Source organism: Harpegnathos saltator, unplaced genomic scaffold, assembly GCF_003227715.2.
Source record: "Harpegnathos saltator strain DR-91 unplaced genomic scaffold, Hsal_v8.6 scaffold698, whole genome shotgun sequence".
Lineage (NCBI taxonomy): Eukaryota > Metazoa > Arthropoda > Insecta > Hymenoptera > Formicidae > Harpegnathos > Harpegnathos saltator.
Window position 1 is genome coordinate 33974 of NW_020230535.1, and position 24220 is coordinate 58193.

The 24220-nt window shown below is 52.5% G+C and overlaps 1 protein-coding gene across 5 annotated transcripts in view; it reads left to right on the forward strand.

Moving 5' to 3' along the window:
* LOC105190640 (uncharacterized) overlaps window positions 1–24220 on the forward strand; it is an 81961-nt gene that overhangs the window by 25807 nt on the left and 31934 nt on the right. Inside the window, exon 2 of one of the 5 annotated variants that reach the window (XM_025305465.1) lies at window positions 8928–9140. The exons of the other annotated variants lie outside the window; for them this stretch is intronic. The gene's annotated coding sequence lies outside the window, so the exon portion shown is untranslated. The remainder of the gene's footprint in view (window positions 1–8927; window positions 9141–24220) is intronic. 5 annotated transcript variants of the gene reach the window in all.

Below are 24220 nucleotides of genomic sequence, written 5' to 3' on the forward strand. Positions count from 1 at the left end.
ATAATTATCACAAAAGAGGATAGTTTCGGGAGACTTAAAATAGTAGTTTCATTTTTCGTTCAAATAGGTAGAATCCTTTATTATATTGCTTGCGTCTGCTCCGCTACTTACTAGATATAATCTAAAATTAAAATTTTGACACTTTCTCTCCCTAAGGCCTGCCGAACAGGTCCTGTCGTGGTATGCACGTTTAGAGCGATGGTTACTGGGTTATCGTGCTATCCCAGACTAGGTGGTGACCGATGTTGCTTTTGTTCTGTTTGATTGTTGTTGACTGTTGTTTGTCCAATCGACGATGATAAGATTATGTAGATAATACGAGCGTTTGATTTGATGTCAAAATACGCAGATGATTATTGAAGTTATGTAAAAAATCGCGAGAAGAAGTCGAGATCCTATTTTCACATCCTTAATTCGTTCTTAGGTATTTGACGATTATTGATAATAGCGCGAATTAATTATTGCGCATATGATATTAAAAGCACTCGGCGAAGCTCGATGTTTCAGGGGGAATCGCGATTAATGTTCAGCGCGCAATTCATCACCGGTAAATCGCGGGGAAACGCTTGGCACTATTTCGATATATTGCTCTATTCTTATACCTCGTCTACAATCAGTCGGGTGACGTGTCGTCGTATGTCTTACGCATACGCACAACCTTAATTTTTATGTATCGGCTATCGTATACGACAGCCATAAAAATCAAGGTTGTGCACATGCATACGATACACGACAACGTCTCCCGACTGATTGTAGACGAGGTCATATGCAAAAAGCATCGATGTCTTCTTCCGCAAATTAAAAAAACCTTGATCGGTGTAGTCATTTGTTGATATATGTGATAATACCTCACCCCGTTTCAATTCGCACTTTCGCCTATAAATATAGGCACGGTCTACCTCGCGTCAAGTTCGGGCGCGCTTCGTTGCGCCGAACTTGGCGCGAGGTACTACCGTGCCTCTTGATGTGTCTGTTTGCTACAAAAACTATTTCGATGATGTAGAAGGCGGAGGGGAAAGAAACAGAAGCAAAGAGAACAGAGAACAGAGAAAAAGGGAAAAAGGAAAATGTACTCCTACAATGCCACTAATAGAGGGAGACGCCGTGCGACGCCGATTCGACGGTTCCCTGTCCGCGATAGAAATCGCAGGACGGAATTCGAGGCGTCGAGACATTAAATAAACAGGGCTTAACAAGGCGCTCGTTCGCGAAAGCCGAGGAATCCGCGGTGCTGGCGCACAGTAATATTTTCACCGCGGAAATTCGCACCGTCGCGGATGACTCGGCCGCGAGAAACGCGCGCGCGCTTTCTCCATCCGGCAGGTATGTAAAAGTCAAGGCTGTTCGCGGCCGTGGGTGTCCTTGCGACAAATAGGTCCGCTTCGAGAGCGGCGTGGCGACTGGCGGAAAAGATCGCGAGAACGGAGCGGCAGCTTTTACGGCTCGGTTGCGGTTCGCCTGTCTCGCGCTCTCTCGGAAATTCGAGCGAACAGCCGCAACACGTCGATCGCACGTGCGCGGTCGACGATCTCGGCCGTTGACGAGCGACAGACTCGACGGGGGTCGCCAGGTCACTCGACTGCCGCCCTCGCGAATCTCATCGAGGCGCATCGATCCGGCTTAGAAGTCTCTCCCGGCTCCCCGCGACCACCGTCGACCGCGAACCCTTCAATCTTCGGCTGAGCGCTGCGACTTCCATTCGATAGCGACTTAGGACGCGTTATCTTGCGAACTCGTGGCTCACAATAACACTGGCGGGTTCGTTTCACTGTCGCAATGATAGCTCGCCGTGTCTCCGTCGCTCTCCTCGGCAGGGAGGGAAGGCGAGAGAGAGAGAGAGAGAGAGAGAGAAAGAGAGAGACTTCTTGCTGTCGACTCTGGTGACAACGTAACAGTCCCGTGCGCAGTAACCATATGGCGTCCGCCACGGAGAGCAGTAACAGAATATCCGGACGCTTATGCACGCGCATAAATAAGACAGCCGAGTAGACGCGAAGGCGTGCAAATTCGCACAATATGCGTGAGGCACCGAAGCGCTTCCTCATAACTGTAAAGAAGAGCTATGGATAACGCGCGCGAGTCCGGACACAAGACGGGACGTCCAGACGGGACGCGGTTAGGAAACGCAACGCTGCTCGCCGGATTAATAATTAGTCCGCGGCGGGCTTTTCGCGGTGTTCTCGTGATCCCCTGGATCCGTCGTCCCGGCAGAGTCGATCCGTGAGCAAAGTCGAAGGCGGTTTCACTCGTTTACAATCAGCAATCGGGTGTTGGCACTTTGACGGCCGCTGTCAGGTGCGCGTGCGACTTTCCTACGCTCGCGGCGTTATCACCTCGTAAAGAAATATGTCGGTCGGTATGGTAACACTTTACAACGGTAGACGATTGCACAAAGGTAGACTTTGACTTGTGTGCGCGGGAAGACTCTCTCGTGTGACTCGATTACGATACGATCTCGGGGATTTCCTCGAGGTCGAACTCCGCGATAAACACGGCGCGTTTCGAGGTGTTAAGGCGCGTTAACACCTGAAAACCACGTCCGCCAGTCCGCGATCGATTCCGGCCGTGTGTGCGGCGGGACGCTACAAGGAGATTCGTAATCACAGTGTTTGCAAGCGGGACGCGATAGTACCGGAAACCCACAGCGCGCGGACTATCGAGAGATCTGAGCTCCGACCTACCAATCATCAAACTACAGATTTCTTCTTCTTCTTCTTCTTCTTCTTCTTCTTCTTCTTCTTCTTCTTCTTCTTCTTCTTCTTCTTTTTCTTCTTCTTCTTCTTCTTCTTCTTCGGCGGCGGCGGCGGCGGCGGCGGCGGCGGCTGCCGCTGCTGTTGCCGCCGCTTCTTCTTCTTATCCAGCCGGGGAAAAAGTGCAGACGCTAATGGTTAACACAGCCACGTTCGTCGGCTCGTATAAATCCGCGGGGCTCGTTCGCCGCGAGCGTACACACGGTCCGTTCTCGAGCCATGTGCAAGGTGTAACGCGATAGAAACCCGCGGAGTGCGCACAGGTGTGCGAACTCGGACGCGTATCTTTTCCTTCCCTTCTCTCTGTCTCTTCCGCAACGCGGCGATCTTTTTCTCACTCACTCACTCACTCTCTCTCTCTCTCTCCTCTCTCTCTCTCTCTCTCTCTCTCACTCTGTCTTTCTCGCACTCTTGCCGTTTCGTTCTCTCTCCTTCTCGCTCGGCCCACCGTCTTTCGCGCGCTGCTTCGCGATAAAGGCGATATTTGCCCCTCGTCGTTTGCAAGGGATCGCGAATCGGTGGCCCGGCAATACTCGCGATACTCTGAGGCTCGACCGCGGATCAAGCTGGACAAGTTACGAGGCGACTTCGTTGCCTTTGTTCTTCCGGCTAATCGGCCGTTGAATTTCTCAGAGTGAAACCTCGCGCGCACAAAATCATCGATAACTCGCTCGCAGCGACGCTGGAAATACCGTTGCGCGGAGTCGCGGTGTGTTGTCACACACTCAGACTTCGCGGCATGGGTTCTTAATCCGCATGTAGGAGTGTCAGAGTCGATCAGAGCGAATCAATACGTTGCTTTCATACGTTGTTTCGCAATTACGACCCGCTGTCGGTACGCCGCGCCGGCGATTCACGATTCAATCTCGAATAGACGCACAATAATGTGAAGAATCACACTAGTGAAAAGTCGGTCGTATTATTTTCCCAGTGGAATTCCATGCGCAGGTTAGACTCTCGTTGCGAGTCTAACAACAATGATAATCGCAATTCGAACATTAACTTATCGTCTCATAGGACGCGATATCGCCGGACAGGCAGACGTCCGATCGGAAATCAGCCGCTAACGTCCCACGAGTCCCGCCGGGGGGCGGGGGGGCTCTCGCGATCGCGACCGGCCGGTCGAGCGGGACTTTATTTACAACATTTCCACGCTCCGCCGCGAACGCACCGAGCGCGATCGCGCGGTTCGTCACGATCCGACGGAGATCGATTCGGGGGGTCGTGTCGAATCGGAAAGGTCGTTCGCTCGGCGCTCTGTTTACCCGGGGTTAAGCCCGGCTCGGCTCGCCTCGACTACGGCGCGGCGGCATTATGGCCGGCCGATTGCGGCTGCGACGCGACGGTCGCGCGAAGACCGGGGCTGGAAGGATCGCGGGCACGACTTAACGATCCTTTTGATCCTAACAAGTGGAAGTGGCGGCGTGAAAGCGCGGCGGTACCGCCGGGACCGCCGATTATTGGCTACTCGTAGCAATAGCCGCGGCGCGGCGGAACGCTGAAAAGTGCGAGCGAGCGAGCGGGCGAACGCGGCCGCTCCGGCGGAACCGGGGCAATAAATAAGCGGCCAGATCGGCGCAATTATGTGGCAGATTAACATCTATGACCACGGTGTACAGTTACGGCGGGTTCGCCGCGTGCGCGCGGGCGCGCATGACAGTCACGAGATACAAATGCGCGCGCGCACGTATGTGCGCGCAGGTACCGCGAGCGCATCGAGCCGCGGGGGAAACGAGCGGCCCGGACTACTACCATGGTAATGGTACAGACGGACAGCGGACGAAATCCGCGTCCGGAGATGAGAACGGCCGCAAGGCGAGCGGCGAGGAGAGACAATCGCGCGAGCGAGGACCCGCGGGATGCTTGAGCAGAGTGGAAGCTCGGGGCCGGGGGGAGGGGGGGTTCTGGGCCGAAGGGATTTCGAGCGTGCGACGCGCGGGTTGGAGGCTGCGGTCAGGGAGACCGGGAATTGGGAAGCGTGAATCGGGAGGAAGATAGCGAGCATGTCGGAAAGAGCGACAGCAGACTCGGAATTGCGCGACGACCGAATGATGAGAGCCGAGAAGTAGAAATTCGCGACGAGGATCGGAGGAATCGATACTTGTCTGATGCTATGGATCGCGACGCACCTGCGGATACATCGCGCGCGATGTCACGTAAATGTCGGCTGCCGCGCGTGCGTTATATAAAGCGATAAGCTCTTATTAATTATCCGCGGCACGTCAACGGTGCGTTACGCCGGGCGAAAGTCCAGCCTATCTCCGGCGGAGACGTCGTAACTGCCGAACGAACGGTCCGTTAGTCAAAGTTTTAGCCGGCGACTCGTTGCTTTCACTTTTTAATGATGCGACGAGGAGGAGACGGCGACCCACGCGCGACTGTACGTGCAGAAACGGAACGCCCGGAACGGGATGGCTTTTTGCACGAGATACCGCCGCTCGGTTTCCTGCTCGAAACGCGGATTTCTCTCTCCTCCCTCCTCCCCCTTACCCTCTCTTTCTCTCTCTCTCTCTCTCTCTCTCTTGATGCGAGGCGTGTTGCCTTCTCCAATGTGTTGCCGCTTGAAATCACCACCGTGTCCGCGCACGATGAGAGCGTTTTCTTTAATTACGAGGCCGGCTTCCGGTCCGACCGATCACCGCGCATCACGGTGCGGTCATTAAAAAATTACTGTTTAATTACTGTAAAAGGTTTAACACGTACGAATATGCGTACGTAGGACGCGCGTTACATGCACGGTATGAGAACTCGGTTGCATCGAACAACTCGGCTGCACGCGCGCCGTTTCCAGAAAAATGCACAGACGCGTTACGTGTTCTCTTCTCTCTTTTTCTTTTCTCCATTCAGCGATACTTGTAACGGAACATCGACGAGCACTTACTCCCTTCTCCAGAGGATTTAGACGCGAATCGTTACTCACGCGATAGATCCCGATTTCCCGCTTCTTCGTAATTCTCCCTCTTTCCTTTGTTTCTTTTTTTCTCAACACTCCTCTTTCTACACCGTGGAGAAAGTCAAGCTTTTATTATCTCTGTCGGTCTCTGTGCTCTTGCTATACGATAGTCACGCCCATGTATAAAAGGGAGAGAATAATACGGATGGCTCGATAAAGGGAGAAGGAGGAGGAGGAGGGCGCGAGGAGGCCCGCCCGTCTGTTACGTCAATTTTGCGAAAAAGTTTTACGAGTAATCGACCGGTAATTCCATAGTTTCCCGCGCAATAAATATAGCCAGAGACGTGGCGCGGGACTATCCTCGATTTAGCTTTTTAATAATTCTCCTTTTCCCTCTCCTCCCGTCACTCCGCCTCTCGTCCGCGTCCACCGTGCGCCCATCCCTACCACGCCGCGCCGAGGGTTCTAGAAATTACATTACGTGCGTGAGATCGAGGAGGAAATCTCGGAGATAGCCATTGTAATAAAGATCGCCGCGTTGCCCGACCACGCTCGTGCACATCTTCCATTTTTCATCGCAATGTGCGCGCGCGCGCTTGAGCACAGTGTGTGTACACGATATACCTTACTTACATACCTACCTACCTACCTACCTACCTACCAACCTACCTACCCTTGCATAGGTCTCGGGGGTCTCGATTTTTAGCGCCTCGAGAGTCCGGTTCGTATTTAAAACTCGAACCTGCCCGTGAGATATTACTTTGTGCTTCGTTTTCTGATTCGTAGATACACAAACCGTGCAATTTCGTGCGTCTCACGCGCGCGCTTTCAACGGTCTCACGAAGTCCCATATACGACGTTCACGCAATCTTAATGTGCACCGTCGGAATAATCGCGCGACGTTCATCGTATGACGTGCCGCGCGCAATCCGCTTGTGAATCATCGCGGGAGACTCGCGATACACCTGCGAGTTCACGCGAGTAACGCCGACGAGGCACGCCAAGGAGTATAGAATCGCGTCCATCCGTCTTGCACTTCAGAGAACTCGCAGGAACGGGGGATACCCAACCACCTATATACCTGCCTCGCTTCCGCCGTCGCGCGACGTGCAAGACCGTTTTCGTCAAAGCATCGTTTGCGCGAAATTCACTTTTTTCACCGCTTCGGAACAAATTGATCTGCTCGGGTCCGCGAGTAGCGGCCGATACTCTCTCTCTCTCTCTCTCTCTCTCTCTCTCTCTTTCTCTCTCTCTCTCTCTCTCTCTCTCTAAAATACATGGAGGCCGTGCGTTCCGACGATGAACAACGAACGAGTGTACGAAGAATGAGAGATGAAGAGAGGGAGAGAGAGAAGCGGCGACGCGATGTAACGACGGTGCGCCGGGCGTAAGCACGTAATCACGTACGCATTGTGCTAACTCGCAAATAATGAAAGCCGGGAGCGCAACACCTCGTGAATCCTACACGCGCGAGCGCACGCACGCACGCACCCACCCATCCACCCACCCGGGTGAACGCGTGCTGCACGCGCGAGAACGGGAGCGAGAGAGAGGGAGTGAGAGAGAGAGAGAGAGAGAGAGAGAGAGAGAGAGAGGAGGGTAGAGGTGAAACCGCGCGAAGAATAGCGGATCCGACGAGCTATACTTCGCCGCAAATAAGCCGTAATGCTCGCATCTAGCCTGGGAGAGAGATGCAGCTCGTTTCAGGAATAATTCGAGGGTAACGCCGATGGGCGACAAGGCGACTTCGGGATTACTGCGTTAGGGGAGACGTTGTGATGCTTGGAGCATTGTTATTCAAAGGCGCGATTAAACGTGCACCGTTATTGCACACTCGACGTGCGTCGATTAGTAATATTGTAATAAATAAAAGACGAACAATTACGAGATTTGCGATCGCATAATTTTCTCGGGCGATCATTTTTCTCCTTCCTTCTTTTATCTTCAATAATTTGTACTTACATTCGTTGTGTTGTGCCAGAGGGAGGATATTGCTTTGAGTGAAAAATAAATAAGTGGACAAGTGAGAAAAATAATAAATTGGAGAGAGAGCAGCGATTAAACTGCATTGACTCTCACGGATCCGGCAACGTTTCTCTCATGATTGGAAATCTCAAGAGCCTTCAAACAATCATCAAGGGTCTTGTCCATATCTGACGGATATCACGAAAAAGTCTCGCGATCTCGCCCGATTTCTCGCTTTCGATGAGAAGAGAGCGAACGTTTTCACGTTTCCTCAGGAAGAGAGGGGGAATTTGATCTGGAACATTGATTGCCGTGCATCGATCGGCGACTCTGGAGATTCGAGTCACTCGAGACTGCGAGACAAGCAATAGCCCGGGAAAGTTCGAGTGACACGTCGTAGCTCGCGCATGCGAACGCCAAACTGCGGAGACCATTGCAATTATTGCAACTATTTTGCAACGCCACTCGCCTTTTCGCCGGCGAGATATGCCCGGAATGCCGATCTACCGCGAAATCGCGATTTCGTTCGCGCGTGAGCACAAGAAACTGGGCGATAAAATCGCGGCGATTTCAGGCCATCGGCACGCCCATCGGCAGTAACCAGCCGTTCCAGTGTCGAGCGCGGATTGACACTAACGCGATCTGCAAAACTGCTTTTTCACGTGGAATGGAAAGCGCGCGCGAGCGCGCCGACACCCGCCGTCGCTCGTTTTCACCGCGATTACGCATAAATAAAAGCACACGGCCGGCGACTAATGTACGCGCGGTGCAGAGAGAGAGAGAGAGAGAGAGAGAGAGAGAGAGAGAGAGAGTCGCAGTGGCCCTGAGATACGAGATCTCGCGGACCCATCATCGCCGTGCGCCGTTTCGTCACGTCGATCAGTCGCATTCAATGCGATCAAGATCTTGACTTTCTCATTCTGCAATATATCTTTTTTCTTCCGACTGAAAGTATCTTAGCATGCGGGGGGGGATATTTCAAATTTTGCATGATATTTTATTAATAATAAATGTAATTTTATTCAACCGTGTGAAGAGGAGAGGAAAATATACGGAGAAATATTAAATGACGAGGAATCGCGAGTCCTGCGAAAGAAACACGGGCTTCGAGTAGCGTTTACGTCTCGCGATGATGCTTCTTAATGGCATAAAAATGTAGCGACAAATTTCCGCATTTCCCGCGGCACACACAATCGCGTCCCCACGGTAGCAAAGTGTTTAACATAGATCTCAACACGCTGATCTTTTGTCATTTGCGTGTTGCCTCTCGTTGCATCACCCGTATACGCGTTGTTAATGTCATTCATTTCTGATTTCAGGTAAGGAAGCGTTTCCATCAGCGTCTCGGAACCGCGCGCGAGTGTGCTTGCGGAAAATTACATCACCGGTCGTGACTGAGCGGAACGCCGCTGTGCTCTTAGAGCGGCAAGATTACAAAGTTACACGGCGAACGGTAGAGAAAGAGAGGGGAAGAGAGAGAGAAAGAGAGAGAGAGAGAGAGAGAGAGAGGCCGCTGAATTTCTAAGACGCAGGTAAATCACGCGACAGAGCGAGAGAAGCATGTTTTAAGGCTAAATTGTTGACACACAAACACACTGACATGTCGCGCGGAGGATCGCGCGCGGCAGCGAGATTTCGATATAGCTGCAGGCTTTTTTCCATTTGCCACTTGCGGTCGCACTCCGTCATTCCACTCTTTCGAAATAACTATGCGATAAGCCTCTCTCATCACAGACACAATTCGCGAATGGTATATGTAACACCTACTACACCTGCTCGTCCGCGACTTTTCCGCGTGCATTATTTCTCTCTTCTTTCGTAACGCGAAGCAGGCAGGCTATACATTGTTACGCTGCAACATTCGCACTATTTCAGGCCGCGTAATTAAGATTACATAAATGAAAGGGTAATCGAGCAGTGTGGGGCCCGACTGATCCCAGCATGCGCCCGACGATAGCATCGTTGGGCAGAGGAGCGCGAGCATTTCTGGGGTTAATATTTCCACGCGCGTGGAATCTCGGGGTCAAAAGATTAATGCCGTGGCCGGAAAACGCAATCGCCGCGGTCAGCATTGGGAAACGGTCTTGCCATTCGGTGCCCCTTTCTTCCCGCCTTCCGTTACCTTTCTGGTAGCGTACACGCTCATTACCGCGCGCGGGCTCTCGATATAAAGATGCTGGCCGCTTCTCCGACACGGAACAACGGAACGGTCAGGAAACATAGCCGTGCCGGATCCCATCGAGGCGCGGAACCGCCTCCGGAGCGACCGAGACCTCTTAACTCTCAGCCGAGGTTTTCGAAAGCGGTGCAATTTCGGCAGGGATTCAGATTGCGCGACGTTAGATCTTCGTCGCCTCCCTTTCGTTCGCAAGAAGAACAAGACGCCCATGTAAAGGTGACCACCGGGTCGGCCATGTTGAACGTGCGTGTCACACAAATATTTTTCTTATATCTCGAAAGGGACATTTCATTTCTTCGTTGCTGCCTGCTTGCTTCAATGTGACAAATTCCGCTGATTTATTGTTCAAATGTCAATGAAAGACATGCTTGTTGCATCACTCTTCCACCGTTTCCGTCACGATAAAAAACTCGAGCCGCTCAAGTGTCCCCCCCACCCCCGCCCCCTTACCCCCAAGCCCCCCTTGACGTCGGACGAATCGGCGAACGACTCTTCCGGCGTCGACCTGACAACTTGAATTTCCCGAGCCGCTATTTGACCTCCGCTCTCCGTCGCGATTTAATTATTTAATCATTACGCCCACCGTTCGTGTCGAGGCTCGATCGGCCGCGGCGGAGGAACGGAGAGAGAAAGAGAGAGAGAGAGACGGCGCGGCGGCCGCACTGACAATAAGAGAAACCGCGCGCCGCGCGGACGTGTGTACGTACGGCCGATCGTACGGATACCAAAGCGCTGTAGGTATGTCGTGGGTACTTATGAACGCGCGCGCGTACATACAGGGTCGCGAAGAACGAGCGAGAAGAAAAAGCACCATTGGCCATCAGCGGGCAACGTGTCGGTGCACTGGTCGGTGTATTGAAACGAACGACTGGGTTCTCGGGTTACTAACTACATCCCCACCCTCCTCGTACACTCGTCCGTCTCTTTCTCGTTCCCTTCTTTTCCTCTTTGCTCTCTGTCTCCCTCCCCTCTTCTCTCTTTCTCTATTTCTCCCTCCCTCCCTCCCCCCTCTCTCTCTCTCTCTCTCTCTCTCTCTCTCTCTCACACTCTAGCCGAGCCGGACTCTGTCTCTCACAGCGGCTTTCCTTCCGCATTCTGAAATTCCACGAGAGCAGACGATGATTTCTAATGGCGGTGCGCTACGACGCCGGCCGTGCTCCTTTCCGTTTTTCTCCGTCCGTTCTTCCTGCTCCTCCTCCTTCAGCGGCAACGCGCGCGCGAAGGATCCTCGCTCTGCCGCCCTTCTTCCTCTACCTCTGCCGGAGCGCACCTCCGGCGATCCTCTCGCGCGCTCCTCTCTCCGACTACCGCCCGTCCTCCCTCCGCCCGCGCCGCCCTCCTCCGCGAGGCGTGATCGCCGCTATTGATCCGCTATTGATCTCGTGATCCCGCAGATTAATGTAACACGGTATAATTTCCTCGCGGAATTTTTCACGCCACGTGGGAACGTCTGGCAGCAGTTTTTAGACGGCACATTGCAAGACGCGCCTACGACCGCAACGTGGACTCGCGATCTCGCGGGGATGCGGCAGGGGGATGCGGGAAAGAAATGATTTTGACTTATATCCGCGTGCGCAGCGTTCATTTAATGCGCTAGTGACAAGTATCTATCTCAACACGAGCTTGTTTAATTTCACCTCGTTTTCGAATTATTATTCTGCATCATCATGTTACGATATATTTTTACCGTCTCAGAGTAACAGAGTGCACAAAGACGATTACGTCGTTCGTGGACTTGATTGTTCATCTTGCTCTCTCCGTTCTCTTTACTCCTCCTCGTCTGTGAGATGAGGAGAAATCACTGAGCAAATAAAATCCCAAGCTCGATCGGGAAGGTCACAAGTTGCAATCGTCGCGACCGCGATCGCTCTTCGCTCGTCTCGGATTGCTGGCGGATTTCGCTCACAAAACGGCACCAAATCGAAATTCCCGTCGCACTCGCACTCGACCCTGTTACATCCGATTGTCTGCATGCACCGGGCTGACCCAGAGAAAGAGAGAGAGGAGAGAGAGACCAATTGCTGCCGCGGACAATACCTCCGTGTCCGTTTGCAAAGTGCGTAATCACGGTCGATCATAATAAGGATCGGTGCGGTGTGCATGCACCGAGAAAGTGTGTCATCATTTTTGCGAGGCTGCCTTAAACCTACACAGGTATAATCCTAGACTTTCTAGACTAAACTCCGTTCCACCTGTAGCGCCGTAGTCCAAGGTCAATGTCGTTTATGATCACGAGTGACCTTCGTCACTGTCGATGTCCGATAGCTCGTGAAAGCCGCGGAAACGAGAGACTCGGCCGCCGTTTAGCTCCTTCGGCCTCGCGACCGGCGCCATATGGCGTAATTTTTCCGCGCCGAGAGTAGGCAAGCCACTCGAGAGACTCGTCTCGTCTCGTCTCGTCTCGTCTCGTCGTCTCGTCTTCATCTCTCTCTTCCTCTCGATAAGTAAGTTTTCGACCAACATCAGCCTTGACGATCCATTTCGACGCAGGTTGCTCGATCATTCTTTGAATTTCTCATGCGTTTCGCATTGAACGAAATTCTCGAGTAAAAATTTCAATTGAATGTTACTGGAGAATGTCAACGAAGAATTTAGTTTTAGAAGCCTTGAGTGTTGACATTTGAATTGGATCTTGTTCAGGAATTGAACAAAATCCTCTTGAATAAAGATTTGAATTGGACGTTATTGGCAAATTTTCACGAAGAAAATTTATCGCGCCCGCGTAGAAATTTGATCTTGCAGCTGACAGTACAATATCGAGGACGACGAGGCCGATCCGAGACGCTTGAGAGACAGTGGATTCTCGCAAATTGACCTCTGTGAAAGAAGCGGCGACTCGTACATTGGCGTGAACGCGCTCCAAAAGGATTCAATGTTACTCGCGGCGGAATCAATTCCCGCCGGGACGAATCCGGAGACTTTTTGCGGCGCAGAGACAATACTTTACTGTGAGAATTAGCCGGGCTCGATTTCGTGAAACGGTCTCCGTCTCGTTCTTTCCTTATCCCTCCATCTGCCTCTCTCTCTCTCTCTCTCTCCCGCTCTTTCTCAGGACCGCTTCACGGCGTTTTACACGACGATAGTTTTCGACGAACGGCCGCGTTATTACATGCTTAAAATCATTTTCTACCTTGGCACGCCGCTTACAGCGAATCTCGATGCTGCCCGAGGCGAATGCCTGGCATTCCAGGCCTTGCACTCGGCAGAAATTCTCCGGCTCTCTTATCGAGTCCAAGGATGCGAGAAACGGCCGTCTGATGAGTTTCACTCGGTGTGCTTTTGGGTCGGGCGACATTTTCCCGCGATTCTCTCACGTGTCGCTCGCGCGTTTCGTCTCGCGACCTCCTCTCGCACGCACATTTTTAACGACCGCGACTCTACAAACCCCTTATTACGTCAACTCTTTATCCGCACGCTGCCGACGAAGTCGAGGCATAACTGGCCGCAGGGTTTCTTAAGATCAAATTTTGCAATTCAATTCGTATCTTTACACGGTCGCCTTTCGACACTTGACGCAATTATCTCGCGACAAGTCAAATACTCGATTCCGAGTGCATCTGAAAGCAAGCTGTTGCACCCCCATTAGGATGACATTTTTAAGTACTTTTACGCAAACGTCCGATTATCCGTGAGACGAGGAGATTTCAACGCGCAGCAATCTCGCCGCAAGCCGCGAGATCGTTAAACGCACGCTCGGCAGAAATTCTCTTATCGAGCCCAAGGATGTCAGGAACGGCTGCCAGATGAGTTTCATTCGCGAGGCATCTGGGTCAACCGCATACGCGCAAGTGCACCATGGCGCGCCCATTCCACATTTCCACCTGTGTGAGCGTATGCTCCAACGGCTTTCGTAGATGCCTGAAAACCCACGACGGATTTATTTCGCGGCCGAGCGCACGTGCGCGCGACTTTCCGACATGTCGACGGTGAGCAATTTTTTCGGAGGAGAACAAACGAATACGCACCGCACGCACGATTTTACCTTTCGTATTAGAAGAAGTTGCGAAACTTTTCGGAGTTTTGATCATATAATTTTGTTTTTATTCACACGCTTTGCACCGTAACGATCGCCGGCGATCGGCGCTGCGTTGCATCCGATTGAGTCGCGTATAGAGTTACATCAAACACGTATGACCGATTTAATTTAATTTAATAATTTCACAGCTGCATCAGATTAATTCAATTTAGCAGTTGTGTCAAATCAATTGCAAGTTACTATACAGCAATTAATGCGTCTGAAAAATAGACTGTACAGCCAAGGGGAGCGCAATGAGAGAAAGTGGGGAAAAATCATCGGCGCACCGATAAACTTCCGCAAGCCTTCGATGCATTCGGTGCTTGATTAATTCCAAATACTCCCACGTGCACTCGGTCGTACCTCCAAGCGTCTCAGTATCTCTCGAACATTACGATTTCCAACTGCCTTGCTCCGCTCCCCTCTCTTCGCGTTTCGACGCGCGCTCGCTCCAAGACGGTGGAGATCGTTTGATCTCGGGAAACATTCAGCCGTCAGGATCGCTGCCTTCTTCTGACCTGCCGGCGCATTGTTTGGCGAAAAGTGGGCCGTGGGTACGGCTCGATGGGTTCTCGCATATTCATGAGGCCGCGCGTAATGAGAAAGTAAAAACGCGGCTTCATGCGCGTTATACGCGCATGCCGAAAACCGAATTTTCCTGGACTTTCCCCGCGTTTCCTCGCCGTGGCGGTGCACATTGTATCGCGGCGCGTCGCCGATACGATCGATCGTGCTTTTGGATGTTCAACACCCAACATACTATGGCGCAGCCGTCGCATGGGAATCTCGCAATTCCGCGGGATGTCAGTCAGATGTTTGTAACAGCGCGCCACGTGTTTTCATTATTTTAAGTTCGCGTCTCGATTTCGACTTGATCTCTTCGACGAGATTCGTCGGTAGGACTTCTTAAAGAGAGAGAGAGGAAGGAGAGAGAGAGAGAGAGAGACTGACATGGGACACGGCAGGATGCGGATTGAAACGATTTACCTCGATGTGAGAAACCGTGAAGAGAGGCGCAACCATAAGCGCATCGTACGAGCAGGCTTGACTGTCGCGGACGAGCTACGACGCGATATACCGGCGCGATTTATCGTTATTCGGTCGCCGACTAGCGTACTCGTCGAATGCAAACTACGTGTGCGCGTGTGCACCCGCTTCCAATTAAAACGCGCATAACAATCGATAACACAAGCCAGGAGAAAAAAGGGGAAAGCACCGAGCTTTAACCTCCGTCGGCGCAAGCTGTAATTCGCGGTCATACACAGGCGCGCGGGCACGTAACATACACACACACACACACACACACACACACACACACACACACACACACAGAGGGAAAGAGATCACTTCGCACATAGATCGAGAGACGGTTACTGACGGAATTAAAAAGGAGGGATTAGATGTTCGTAGATAAGCGCGCGCGCATATCGATAGCCCGGGTCTATCCGAGTAAGTCAATGTCGTTCCGCGGTTCGCCGACGGAGGGAACAAACATCCAGTTACCGCGCACGATACTCGGCTCTCCTATTTCCAGACCGCAGAATTACATCGGTTATTCCAGTTGTATCGGCGCGCGCGGTCTCTAATTCTACCACTATCTAATATATCCGTCGGTAATAATCCAGTGCGCCGCGCGCGCGCGCGAGGGATATTCCACCGATGGGGGAATGCGTGTGCGCGCGTTGCGGCGAAGGATACGCCGCCCGGACGGCTACTTTGTTCGCGTAGATTTCTCGATAAGTCGTCGTTCGCATCTTCTTGTTACATATATATATATATATATATATACGTACGTACGTACGTATCTCTCTCTCTCTCTCTCTCTCTCTCTCTCTCTCTCTCTCTCTCTCTTCTCTCTCTCTCTCTCTCTCTCTCTCCCTAGCTCTCTTTGCGTGTGCGCGGTATACGAGATATTTATCAGCTGCTTAACCTTCGGGTGACCCGCGCGCGCGCACGCTCCGTTGTAAGTCTTCCTCACGTGGCGGCGGATGCCACGCTTGCCTATCACAATCAGCCGGCCTGTCATAGATATCAGCAGCAACGATTTCAGCAAACTGTCCCGATATCGAGGGGGTCATCGCGGGATCGTTAAATCGATCCGGACCCGCTCGTCGTCGGCGACGGCCAAAGAAAATCGCTTAAGCCGCGCGACGGAAAAAGCGCGTCTCCACACGGCGGAAGATACACGAGCGGATTTTTGACATCGCCGTGTGCAGCGATCGAGCCATCGTTACCGAGGCCAGTGGTTCTTAACTCGCGCGCGCGTCTGATAGCGAAGGCCGATCGATCGATCGATCTCGAAGATCTCGTGCATCGCGGACACGGGGGATTTCCCGCGACAAATTTCCACTCATCTCAATTTTAACGGAGGCCTTCGTTGATTCAATTGACATTCGTCAGTGGAGAGACCGCGGGTGAGATCGATTCGTCGTTTATCCTCGCGTCTTCCAGTCGATCAGACCTGCGTGAACCGGCGAGAATCGGATGAAACGAGACTGACGCGAGCCGATTATCGTCCGATGCGATTAGTCTCTCCTGAAACGATGAAAATTAATTATAACGAGAAAAAGATAATCCACCGATCGACAGTTGAAGAATCCACAAAGTCCCGGCTACGGTGAGCTTTTCGCACACAGAGGGTGGTCCGTAATTTCATTCGGGACAAAGAACCACTGTTCTCCGAGGTCGATCAACCGATTTCGCCCCGGCGCTACCTGTGTCGTGTCCGGCCGTGATTGCATAACGGCGTAAGTACCGTGTCCTTTAAGCGCCGTTTCGGCCCGCTAAAGGGTATCGTCGATCGATTCGACACGCACCTGCCACGTCGAGCGGAAAGGAAACGTGGCGGCGGGCCGCGAAGCGAAGCGGAGAATTGCCGAAATGTAGCGGAACGCGAGCCCGCTCGGAAGTTCGAGGTCGGATCGGTGTACTGTTACTCCGCGGATCATCGCTCCGAAAGCGAAGCGAGAGAGAGAGAGAGAGAGAGAGAGAGAGAGAGAGAGAGAGAGAGAGAGAGAGAGAGAGAGAGAGAGAGAGAGAGCGCAACTCTGTGCGATCGGGTATCCTCGAGCGGGGACGATCGGCCGGATCGTTCCTTGCTCCTCGTTAATATCGCTCGCTGCAACCTCAGCGATTTACTCGACTTGAAAGCGCGCGACTCGCGCGCGGCGACGACCACGACCACGACGACGAGGCTGCGAGAGAGCCAGTGCGCACCGGCTGTGTTGTTCACGTCACAGCGACTGCACCGTGGCGAGGGCGGCGGGAGCAGAGGGAGGTTAAATCGAGAAACGCATGCGATGACCACGTGCATTCGGCTTCTCGATGGAGTTACAACTGCTGTAATGACTATTATTACGTTCACGCGACTCCGCTAATCGCGAGCCGGGCGAGCGACGGTTACGAGAGCGCGCACGAAAAAGATCGCCACTGCGAAACTAGTATAATTATGTGTATCGCATTTTATGATCATAACGGGGACGACACACAAACCCCGCGAGCGAGCGAGCGAGCGTATCTTGAATCACCGATTATAGTGGTCGCTCCGTGCGGGTAATAACGAACGCTAAATGAACGTCGTCGAGACGCGGTGACGATGACACGACGACGACGACGGCGATGATACGACGACAAACTCGAAAAATAGTTTCATTCCAAGTCTGAGTGCGTTTACGCGCTGCGCCGACTTTCGTCGAGTTGTCCTAATTAGACTTTCCGCTCGCGTCTCATGGTGACAACTCAGTTTCTCGTTACCCAACGCTTCATTCGTTTTAATGTGGCTCGAGAGAGCCGGCGACGAGCCAGCCCGACGCGAGTAAGTCGCGCTGCGGCGTTAAAGTCTCTCCCGGATGGACGGTGGCGCGGCGCCCCTTAAGTTCCTTTATCATGATTTTTTTCGCCGCTGTGCATTGTGCGCTGCGTACCTCCCTCTTTTTCCCTTCCTCTCTCTCTCTGTCTCTCTCTCTCTCGATGACGCTGCACGACATATATCGCGGATATTCACGCTCGTCATTAATTCTCCACGGGTCTTCTCGGCCGAAAATTCTACCGTCGCTTCTGTTACCCGCGAATAACGAATGTTTTCTTTCTTCTCCCTTATACTCCGTGCATACACAACTGACATTTGCGCAGTACTTTATTCTGGACGATAAAGGCGGTGTATTATTGTTTACCGTGTCGTGGAAAAAAGTCCACCTTGGACCAGAGGTTCCCTGAGAAGCTGAGCGAAATCGACTTGAGGTGTTTTAGATGTTGATCTTTTTTAGGACAAACGGTACGTTCTTGTGCCATGATTCTAAAAATATAAGGCATTAAAGATCTCGACAAGATCCACACGGAAAAAATTTTCCTGGTTAGAATATATTCATATTGTTTACAAAAAATACATTTAAACATGGTGTAAGAATTTGTTTTACATATGATAAACATTTCTTTGTCGCAAAGTTGGAAAGACAACCGAACGTGCGAATAACTAAATAATTAGATAATATATCAAGATATATATACACAGATATAACCGTATAAAGATTATAATTGACTACTCGCGCAAGAACAACGAAATAATTGCAATAGCGCATAAATCTGGGTTTCGCCGTGCATATATCCCGGGCACGCGGTGCAATGTGCGGTATGTTACTCGGGTGTAAAAAGCTTCCCCGCGCATGGTCCTCCCAGCGCGGCGTCGAGCGACGGAACTCGAGTCGACGAGGAATCTCGGTCCGGCCCGAAGGGGTTAATCGCCCCCTAGGCCGGAACGAAAGCGCGACGCGGTTCCGCGACTGCCGGCGCGCGCGCGCGCGGCGGAGCCGCGGCAACGCGGACGTAACGTACCAGCCGGCGTGTCCGTTTCCGCGTTCACGGGCCGAGCAGACGTTGCGCTCCGGGCATGGCCGAGCGAGCCCTCGGTATCCGATTACGTGTATATGAGTATCGGTGCTTATGCTGCGCGCCTGATGCCACCGAGGAGGAGAAGGAGGAGGAGGAAGAGGAGGAGGAGGAGGAGGAGGAGGAGAAGAGGCCGAGGAGAGGAGGCCGCATACCGGCGCGCGGAAGACGGGCCTGCTGCCTGTACTTACTGATTCCTCGCTGGCGATCCGGCCAGCGAGGACGGTACGGACGGCATCTTCCCCGGGTCTCTTCCCTCGAGCACCGTCGGTCGCTGAACGAACGAGCGAGCGAGCAAACGTCGTCGGAGAATCGCGTGCGTGCTCGCTCGCACAATAGCGCGACGACGGAGTACCCGCGCGGAGCCAGGAAATTCAATGCTCCTTCTCGGCGACCCGGTCCGCTCGCGCCGACCGGCCAAGCCAGGATGTAGATATAAAGATGCTTAAGTAGGGGTCTTCGGGCGACATTCTCGGTCGTTCGGGAAGTGAGCGAGTATCGGATATCTCGCGAAGGAGGATTCCACTACCGGGTGCTTCGCGCGGCCGAATAGCGACGATTCCGCGCGGGATCGTTGCCTTCGTTGCGATCGCTGCTGATCGGGGCTAAAAACGGCAGGGTGATGAGACCCGACATGGTGGCTCACGCTCGCGTCGAATTCGGGCTCGCTCTTTTGTCCGCTGCCTGTATTGTCGTCTTTGAAGTCCCTCGTTCGGCTCGTCGACGGCGTGACGAGAATGCAGAGACGTCGAATACCGCGGAGTCGCATCCGAGGCATATTCCGAGGCACTCGCGAAGCGGGTCGTCTCCGACGCCGGCACGGCAGCGTGCATTTCCGTTATGCTCGTTCTCGCTTCCTCGAGTAGCGATCCGCGCGATTCGGGGTACCGTATTTCTCTGTCGTTATTGCGATTCGTACCGGCGTCTTGGGAACGAACGTGGCTCCCGACGATTCGCGCGATACGCGGGACTTTGGGCTGACGCCGATCAGCAAATTTCACCTGTGCAATTTGCGGGAAGAAAGAACGTAACCGAAGAATTCAGGATATCGCGTAAGCGTTAACGAAACGGAGCGCTTGACATCTAACTTGAAAAGCAACTCGGAGTATTCGTTGTCAAGAGAGGCGCGACGAGACAACGTTCTCTCTCGCTCGTGTTAATAACAAACCGCGCGCTTTGCCTTCCATCTTTCGCCAAGGCGAATTAATTGCCGTGATCAGGTCGACAGGAACTTGACGAAAGTGTCCCTCTCGTTAATTTCGAGAATACATCGCGATCACGTCCGCTGCTTGTCACCGCCACGTTGAATTTGAATGCGAGCGAGACGTGCGTCGATAGCGACACGGATCGGCCGCTTGGCTTAAAAGAAAGAAGGAAAGAGAGAAAGAAAGAAAGAAAGAGAAAAGGAGGAAATGCGCTACTTCTCCCGAGTCCCCTCCGCCCCGGCGTCGTAGAATACTTACGTGCGTGGTACCGAGGCGAGACTACCGCCGCGAACGCGACGCTACCCCCCCCGGTGGAAGGATGTGCCCGTTATGATGATTATCGTGCGTCTTGGACGCGGTTAATCCCGACGACACGGCGACGACGAGGACGCCCGTGTCGCGGTTCTTTCCACGGTCTCTCTATGCAAATGTTCTCATGCGCCGACGCCGGCGCGCTATAATTCGCCCCTTTCTGCGTGTACCGTTGAGAATTAGTGCCGGTGGATCCCCGGTCGGCCTCGCGAGCGTACGCGCGCACTGCCGGCGCGCAGTCGGGAACACCCTCGTCTCGCAGATGCGCGACGAGATGTATCACAGGCGGTTCGTGCTTCGAGGCTTCGACCGCGACCTACATTCCACAACACACACCTGTTTTTCATCCCTGTTACATAGGTTACACGTGTCTGTCTTTCACTTTTTCCCCTTCGTTTATATATTATACACGCAGTCGTGACATTTTATGGCTGTTGGTCCGAGGGCGAAGAATTAGCTTAAGTCTCAGGCTCGTTCCACTAGCGTGGGACTCGTATGAGAGGGAAATGAAGGCTGCCCGATCGGATCGATACGTCGTGGCTTGGGAATGATTTCACGTGTCGGATTTGTGAGAGAACACTCACGAGAACGTGAGCACGCGAGGAGCCACATCGATCCGATCTGAAGAATCCACGGTTCCGAGACGTCGAGGATTCAAGGATCGAGCGAAGGTCCGAGAACCGAGTCGAGGCTGCGGTCGGTTGACGAATTTTCGAATTCATCACACGTCGAGAAGAGCCTCCGGACGAGGACGAGATGGAAAATCGCCGCGAGTACGCGAGGTCGCTCCTCGTGTCGCGCAACGAAATGCGATCCAACGGGTGGGGGGGGGGAGGAGGCGAGGGAGGGCCGCGAGAGCGCGCGCGCTCTGAAAGAAATTTCCACCCCGGTGTCCAGCGGGCGAGATAAGTTAACGGCTCGTGGCGTTTCCTCATTCCTGTTCGCGTTCCTCGCCGAGTATTACGCTCTCGGGTCGTTAAGTTCTCGCCCGTGCCTCTTCTTTCTTACGCGTCCGGGCGGGGTCCGGGGCGGGCGAAAGAAAATGAACGAGCCGGAGAAAATCGACGGCTTAATACACGGCGCGCGGCCGATCGCGGCTCGAGAGAGCCGGCTCGTTAAATCGGCGCTCTCGCATTCTCTCGCTCGCTCGCGTTCTTCGCGCCTCCGCCGTCGCCGCGCCGCGCGCCGGTGCGATCGACCCGCGACTTTACGATCTATTCCATCCTTCGTGCCGAGCGTTCTTCTGCTCGTTTCATCGCGCACCCGGTTTTGTCCCGGGTCCCGCTACGCGTTGTGATACACGACGGACCCTCTGGTCGCCGGAGCGCTCCGCTTCCGTTTCTGCTCCGTTCTGTCGTTGGACGGACTTTCCGCTCGGAAACGCGCCGGAGGCCTTTGACATCCCGCCGGAGACGACTTTAGTCGCCTAGCATCACCATCATGCCTGACACGGTGATGAATTTCAAGCTGTATTTCACAGTTTTGTGAGCGTCACCAAGGTGCTGTTCGCTGCGTCAGTTTTGAGAATGATCGATTCGAGGCAATTATGTCTGTCATCGCGGAAGACACGCTCAGAATTACTTCACTTCACGATCGCGAGTGCACGACATTAAAGCGCGCGCGAGGCCAGCCGAAATGTGAAATAGCTGCGGTATCGATATCATTGTAGCATCATCGTAAATGGACTATCGGTACTATCGAAGTACCGTAAGCGAAGTATCGAAGACTTTCGACGCTTCCACCGAAGTATCGTAAACATCCTTAGTCCCCAGCCGCGACCTAACACACAGTCTCTCTCTCTCTCTCTCTCTCTCTCTCTCTCTCTCTCTCTCTCTCTCTCGGTCTTTCTCCCTGGGCGAATTGCCGGGTCGTATGTACAGTAACAAATGGTATCGTGAAGTCATAACGTAGCGGGAATTCGTATGATCTGGACCGTTACCGGAAATGTAGCGCGGTTCATCGAGGCGACCCGGGGGTTATCGGATTACCGGCCGCGACTCGAGAACACGGCATAACGATCCTTAACTAATTGCCATTTCGGCGGCCAGATAACGAACTGCATCGTCGATTAGAGCGAGCGCTCCGAGCGTCGGTTGTTGCAAACGCGGAAGACCATATGGTGCTACCACGTGGTTTAAGAATCAGCAAAAGCTCGACGTTTGCTCGCTCTGGCTTTTTCATCGCGTTCCGTCGCGTTTGGATAGTAATACGACACGAAGTGATACGACATATCGTCAAGCTGTCGCGATGACGAATTGATCGAGTACCCGAACACGATGTGAACGATCGGGGAGAATTGTCTTGAAAGGTTGCTTCAACGAATCGTCAAGTTTTAGCCCGGCGAATGTCGAAGTTTTATTGAAGCTCGTTTGCCACCATTGCATCTTCGTCTCGTAGGTAGGTCCGTGTCTATGTGCGAGTTTCCCTTGATACTTAAAAAAACAGCTTCCTCGCGAGGAGGATGCGAGTGGACGTCGAAGAAGCCGACGTCGTATTGTTTGAATTTCTTTATCGGGGCACTCACGCTCAGGCTTGGACATCCAGCCACGTCTCGGCGGCAAAAACGATCTCGAGGCAGTCGAGCGAAAACAATTGGAAGCCGCGCTCAAATTGATTAATCCGTGAACGAAGAGGAAGCGCGGGAAACGTCTTGCGCGCAGCGTTGTCTCAGCCGCGAGTATTCGCTGCGAGAAATGGATTAGGGAAGAAGAATAGGGTTTCACCCGTCGCGAGATATCAGCCGCGATAATTTCAGCTGGCACGGCCTTAGATTGTTGCGCAAATGAAGAGCTACGATTATTCTAATGGCGAGACGTCGTGGTTACGTGCGTAATTTAATCAATAACGAGAATTGCAGAGAGTAGAATAGAGTATATTTTTCCCTTTTGGGAAAAAGAAGGTTTTTCCCCTTTTGGCAGCAATAAAAGCTCAACAGCAACGTATATGTAGGTGCCTGCAGCTATACAGATAAGTATAGATATCGTGTATACGAGTGATTATAGTTGAAAAATTTAACTTTGCGGAAAACAATTTCTCTCGGGATTACCAATGGAAACATCAATAGATTGCGCAGCGTCATAAAATCAACAAGAACTTATATATTATATCGATGTAATATGCGCAATGTACGCTTAGCATGGAACTCGAAGGAGCGATAATATTCTTCAATGACGCAGATGTATATTAATTTAATATTCAAATCTTCAATAACGCAGATTATGTTAATTTAAACGTATTATATTCTGCAGCTTCACAACGATAAACCTAAACCTAAGATTCTTAAACTGAATTAGCATTTACCACGCAGTGGTAGGTCACAGAATTCTGAATGAACAAAAAAGGCAGAGAGAGAGAGAGAGAGAGAGAGAGAGAGAGAGGGAGAGAGAGAGGGAGAGAGGGAGAGAGAGAGGGAGAGAGAGAGGGAGAATTCAATTCGAAGTCGGCGCGTATGTAGGTCGGCGCGGCGTAATATCGTCACGCATTACACAAGTCCATTTCTCGATTACCGCTCTCGCTCTTCGACCTCGCGCTCCTCTCGTGACCGCCAACTCGGGCGTGTATGTACACCTGTGCACACACGCGCGTGCCCACCGTGTAAATTCCTCGGTAAACACTCGCGGCGCGGCCGCACGATTGATTTCGCACGAGATGGCGAGGCCGATCCGCGCGGCGTCGCCATCTCCTCGCATAATAGGCCACGAGTTGCTGGAAAGTTGGCACTCTTCGGCCTGTCCCACTAAACACGGCGAGGATCACCGGCAAACGAGAACGTGGAAGCGAGAAGGGCCACCTCGCTGAGGAATGCGTCGCTCACGGGGAATGAATTGGCGAGTTTTAAGGTCTCTTTTGCTTAAAATCTTTGGGAAAATTCCGAAAACTGACACACACACACACACAGAGAGAGAGAGGGAGAGTACACAGACCACTTAAAAAAAAAATATTAAGCGCAAATACAACGTTTATACACGAATAGAGAATTTTAATACTGAGAGATAAATCCCGATAAATTTGTACGAA